At 48.4% G+C, this 6,103-nt stretch overlaps 1 pseudogene; it reads right to left on the reverse strand.

Moving 5' to 3' along the window:
• Window positions 1-1,232: 1,232 nt before the first annotated feature.
• On the reverse strand, window positions 1,233-6,047 carry LOC111816073 (annotated as a pseudogene).
• Between the last annotated feature and the right edge of the window lie 56 nt (window positions 6,048-6,103).

Consider the following 6,103-nt stretch of genomic DNA (forward strand, 5'->3'; position numbering starts at 1 on the left):
AATAAATAAATAGAAAAATGTGTTCCCCAAAAATATCTTTGTGAGCAGGTTAGGGCATGGACCTCAAGTTCACCATTGTCAGGGGAGCTCATCTCTAGAGAGCTGGTGGAAAAGTCTTTTTGGCAAGTAACTTTCACCACCTTGACTATGAGACAGAATTCTAGCACCCAGTAAACTACAAATCAGTGAATATTACAACTAGTGAGCTGAATCAGCAAATAGCTTATTTTTGATTTTCAGAAATCTACATACAGTCAGTCCTTCCATATGCGTAGCTTCTGCACTTGTAGATTTAATGTAGATGGAAGTTATTTGGGGGCAATAATTGCAGTTGTACTCAACACATATAGACCTTTTTCATCATTATTTCCTAAATAGCACACCACAGCAACTGTTTACATTGTATTAGGAACTGTAAAACACAGAGGATTTAAGGCATATGTGAGAACCAGCATTGGTGACATGCACCCATAACGCATAACGCCAGCAATCTGGGACAAGAGGATTGCCATTGAGGGAGCTGCCTGGGCAACCTTGTGACTTAGGGAGACTGTCTCAAAATAAAAAGAGGTCTGAGGATGTAGCTCAGGGCAGACATCCTGGGTTCAATCCCCAGTACTGGCAACAAAAAAAGCATTTGTGAGGACAGTCATAGATAATATGTAAATATTGCACAATAGTACACAAGGGACTCGGACATCAAGGATTTTGGTCTTCCCGGAGGGTTCTGGAACTAATCCTCGCAAATACGGAGGAACAGTAGTATCTTTTAATTATGAAAGTAAAATGTGAATTTTAAGGTATAATACCAGGCTAGAGTATAGTACGTGCCTAACATGCATGAGGTCCCAAGTTCAAGTCCCATAGATGAATGCTAATAGAAAGTATAACGCCATCTATTACTCATACATCTTTTTTCCTTAATCAGTAATTAATAACATATTTATGTATCCATCTGGTAAGGCTGTCAGATCCATTTGGCTTAAACAGGTCAACTGGTTTCAATGAATAAGGCCAGTAAAGCTACTGGAATTAGAGCTGATTTGATCTGGTTTAAGCCAGCCTATGTTGATAATTGTGACTTTAAACTGGCTTAGTTAGAATTTGTTTGCTCTGGTAAGAATCGCTTGACACCATTTTCCTGTAATGGAAACAGGACTGCCTGGCTTCATCTGCACGGCTGCAAGTCTGCTCGCTTGGTCTGATCCAGTAAGAACAAGTTGAGTGTACGTTTATCTCGTCCCCATCAGCATGTTCTTTTCCGAAGTTGATTTGTTTCCATTTGGAACGGTTTCATCCTGTTTGAGCTGGATTTCTGCACTGAGCCTGGGAAGACTGGATTTGACCTGATTAGAACCTAGCCAAATTCATTTTAACCAGCTGGGAATCAGTTGCTACCTCGGGCATCTGTTGGTCTTCTTTTCAGAGTGACAGCCGATCTCCACGGAGCTGGCTGTGAACCACTGATTCAGATGAATCCACTTAAAACTCAGTGTTCTGGTCTGGACCACAACCAGTGGGGCTGCAAGAGCCCAGCAACACCTGGTCAGAGAACGGAAGGAGCGAGCGCAAGAATGGAAAGTATTGTTGCATCTGTACTTGTCAAAATCCAGATTGAAGCAGACATTCCGGCCAAGAGATGGCTTTTTTGTTTGTCCACTTTTAAATATGGAGACAGAGTTCAGAAGAGACAGGAAAATATAGACTAGATGGACTGGGCTGCAAACAAAGGTATATTGTAGTTGAAAGGAGGGATTATATGGATGTGTTCAGAGTCAGATAAAATATCAAATAAAAAATATGTTAAACATCGAAATGGAACTTTAAACAATTTACATAGTTGATTATATTCTTGGGACAATTTTATCAGATTTTCAAGAGTTGCTCCTCCTCTCCAAGACTCCTTGAGAGCAGGGCACATCTGTTCCTGTCCCCCCACTTCTGCTCTGTCTTCATGGAAGGATGGAGATGGGAGGGAAGACCTGGCCAGCCAAGGGCAGACAGGGCTCAGGACCTCACGATGACTCCAACGGAGATGACAGCAAAACACCTCACACTGTCCACTGCCTCTTCTTCACTTTCAGTCACCATAGAACCAGTGTCAGGGCTGTGACAAAGGTCGGGCACCATTGCCAGCCTGCTCAGTACGCTGACCCTAGCGTTAGCATGACCACATAGGCCCCTCAGTGTCCCAGATAACCGTGGCCTAGAACTAATGTCCCAGCGTCCTAACGGTTCCCTTCTTCAATGTTGTTCCAATCTGGCAACACACTTGCTTAAGGCCCTGGCCTCTTCTGTTTCTGTCCTCTTCCACAGAAATCTTACCTGTCTCCATAGTTCAATATCACTTCTCTGCGAAGACAGCTCCAGAATTTCACCTCCTTTTTCTGAGTCCACAATCTGTATGGGGCCATTAAGACAATGGTCTTCTGAGCATTGAGGCAACAGAAATGACACATGCCCACTCACATCACCTGCTTTTGCCCCAGACAAGGGTTACCTAAGTGTTTATTGAACCCACTGCTGACCCTAAGGGATGACAGCGAATATTTATCCTGCTTTGGCAAACAAAGGATATTCACATGGACTGCCAGGGCTCCGGTGGAAACCATTTCCAGGTATGTGTTTCTTTAAGGAAACATTGCGTAGCTGAGCAGAACACATTTCGAGGTGCCGCTGGCTGTGGGTGTTGCCGTGGCAGATGGGCCTTGTTAGTGAATAGCAAAGGAAAGAGTCATGGGAACACTTCATGAACGGGCCACGTGCACACTGCAGCGCACTCCTGGCAAAGCCATCGTCAGCGGCTGACACATTTCCAGAGCGTGACATTGAAAAGACTGCTGGGCTGGCAGAGAAGAGAAGCTCTGTCCTGGGACCACGGAGCAAAGCATATTTCTGCTGGACTCTGGCTCTCCTGCTGGAGGCTGTCTTGGTACAGCCTCAGTGCTTGTGTTCTTGATTCTTTGGGAGCCTGAGAAGGGCAGCTGTCTGGGTACTGCAGCATCCGGGGCTTAAAGCTGGCAGGTCACACAGGCTGACACACGAGGCCTAGACATAGACAGCGCCCCCCAAGACAGAACGCAGAACTGCACCTGGAGGACCAAGGGACCAAGTCCTGCGGGAGATTCTGCACCCAGGTTTGTGTTCCCCTGAGAGAAGAACCTCCCTAACTTCTAACTGCATCTATCTTTTTTTTTTTTTTTTTTTTTTTTGCGTCTATCTTTCCGATTATGAAATGCGAGACCAAGGACATGGGCGAAAGATCACGAGGTCATTTATCAGACTAACAAATGTCAAAAGAGAAGCCAGGAGTGGTGGCACACACCCCCTAATCCCAGTGCTTAGAATGCAGAAGGAGCCGAATTCAAGGCCAGCCTAGTGAGTTCAAGGTCGACCTAGACTACATACTGAAACCTTGTCGCCAAAAACTAACAAAAAGTCAAAAGAGAAAAAGGACGTTGTGGGGGTTGAGCACCCTCTAAGAGCCAGGCTCCCTCTTACATGCAACATAGACAAGAGCTGCTACGTGGTCACTCCCAGGCAGTGCAGAGAGGCACCTGCAGCCTTTGTGTCAGGCATTCACTCGCCCGTGGGAGTCGCTGCTTTGACGCCAGTGATATGGGCCAGCCGCACTGACCAGGTCTGCTGCAGAATGGCTACAAGAGACAGGACCTGCAACCTCACCGCGCAGGATGCAACCTACGCTTGGGAGGAGAGGGCGGGTTCTTTCCAGGATGCCCCTGGCTATTGTTCCACTCAGAGAGCAGTAGAGATTTAAAAGAGGGTATCTGTCTCTGGTCAGGTGTCCCCAAAGGCAGGTCCTGAGAGGAGAACACTGGCAGATTGCTCAGTGCGGTGGCACATGCCTGCAATCACAGTACTGAGGAGACCGAGGCAAGAAGGTTGTGGGGAGTTCAAGGGCAGCTTGGGCGCGCTACACAGTAAGACAGAGAGACAGAGAAATCTGCCAGATACCACTTCCTGCGGGAGATGATCTCAGGAAGCAAGGGGAGGGGCAGGGGAGACAGGGAAGAGGACAGACGACAAGGGGGTGTGTCGGTTGGCTTTCTGCTGCTGAGACAAAACACCGGACACCCACAATTTACAGGAGGAGAGGTTGGTTTTGGTTCATGGTTTCTGAGGTTTCAGGCCATCAGCAGCTGTTTCCAAGGCAGGTACAGGGTCGGGAGAGGATGGCGGAGGAATTCTGTTAATTCCTGGCAACTGGAAAGAGCCCAAGAGGAAAGGTTGGGGAGCCAGATAGAGTCCCCAAGTTCACCGCCCCCCCCCTCCAGCGAGGCCCCCTACTTATTCATTCAGTGATAAAAGTACTGAAGGGATAACCCGTGAGGCTAGGGCCTCGCATGAACTCAGCCAGATGAACCTACACAGAGGTTAGGGAGGAGGTCATCACTCCTCAGGGCAGCTGGGGACACTGGGGGACAGGAGCAGCAGAGCAAGCCTCAGCCTCACCAGCCCCACTGAAAGGGCTGCAAGCAAGGTCCTAATCCACCAACTCCTGCCCCTCCAGCAGTGTTAATTTACAGCAGCCTGGCCTGGGGATTGTTGCCGGGCAACCTGGGGGTGGGGATGGGGATGCGACGGGGCGGAGCAACTCATAAAGAGAGCTCCGCCCTCTGGCAGAGCAGAAGAGAGGGCAGAAAGAGAAAAGCGAAAGCAGCAGGAAAATATGTGTGGAGTTTGCCCTACATCAGAGCCCAGACAGGGAGTTAGAACCGTGGGCCCTCGGGTATAGAGGGCCCCGCATGTTCCATCCCTGCCCAAGGCTTCTCGCTAACCTGGATTGTCTCCCTGGCTCCCCGACATGCAGCAGCCTATGCCCCGTACCCCAGCCATGCCCAACCCTGCAGGCTGGGAGGGCTCGAAACTCTTCCTAAGCCATGATGGCTTTTTCCAGTACTGATGGACCATGGAAGGAACATCTGTGGTAGCCGCGTGCAGAATTTTTAAACAGGGAACCTACAAACGACATCCCTGGGATTCCAGTTGAGGAGCTGCTGTCACCGGGTGCACAGCACAATCCACAGGCCAGGAGCAGGAGCTTTGCCGGGCGCCCAGGATCCGGTTCTCTCCCTTAGCAGCTGTGTTGCCTTAGACAGGCTTGTTTTCTTGCTAAAATTTCCTCCTTTATAAAAGCAGGTAAAATAGTAACAAAGTTTTCACAGGATGGCTGTGGGAGTTCAACCAGACAATGCTCTGATCACTGTCTGGTGCATAGTAAATGCTCAATAAATTCCAGCTGGGCTTAGTCTCACTCATTAAACAGATACTTATGAAATCTCTTTCATGTGCCACACTTTCTTTCAGGAACCAGAGACATGTTGGTGAACTAGAATGAATTCTTTTTTTTTATCCAGCCTCAGATTTATTTGTACAAAGAGCACAGGAGGACACCAGCTCCCACAGATGACACCCCAGGGGTCACAGCAGTCTTTCTGTGTTTTTTTTTTTTTTTTAACGCCATAAAATAACTTTTATACAGGATTAGTAGATCTGTTTACATATAAAAAACAGAAAGTCTTTCTGTTTTTACATCAGCAGATAAGAGGCTTTTACTGTGGAGCCTTCACAGGGGCCTGGGCACCTTTGGGGGCTGGGGCACCTTTGGGAGTCTGGGCTGGAGTGGAAGCTGGAGCCTGGGCCTTGGCTGGAGCCTGGGCCTTTGGCTGGCAAGGCCTGTGGCCCTTGGCAATGTGGGCATGGATACGCTTCACAAGCTTGGGGTGGGCAATATAGGCAAGTTGAGCGAGCCTGCAGTTTACTTTTTGGTGTAATCTTGGGCTCGCCCTCCCTGGGCTTGATGAGGGCCTTGATAACCTCGGCGTGTGCATTCATGGCCTTGGCAATGTTTGCTTGCATCTTCTTGAAGTCCTTCTTGTTGTGCTTCTTGACAGAAACACGTGTTCCTAAGGAACTTGGGATTTACCTCCTTCAGAGATTCATATCTTTGTGACCGAGGTTTCTTGATGTCATTCTATGTCATTTTAGGGCTGGCTGTGCATGGTGTGGTTCTTGGACTTGGCCATGACTACACTGTAAAGCACGGCTGCCAGGCACCTGGAACCAGAAGAAGAAGGAGGAG

This window comes from Octodon degus, unplaced genomic scaffold, assembly GCF_000260255.1.
Source record: "Octodon degus isolate 3935 unplaced genomic scaffold, OctDeg1.0 scaffold00026, whole genome shotgun sequence".
In the NCBI taxonomy this organism is placed as follows: Eukaryota; Metazoa; Chordata; class Mammalia; order Rodentia; family Octodontidae; genus Octodon; species Octodon degus.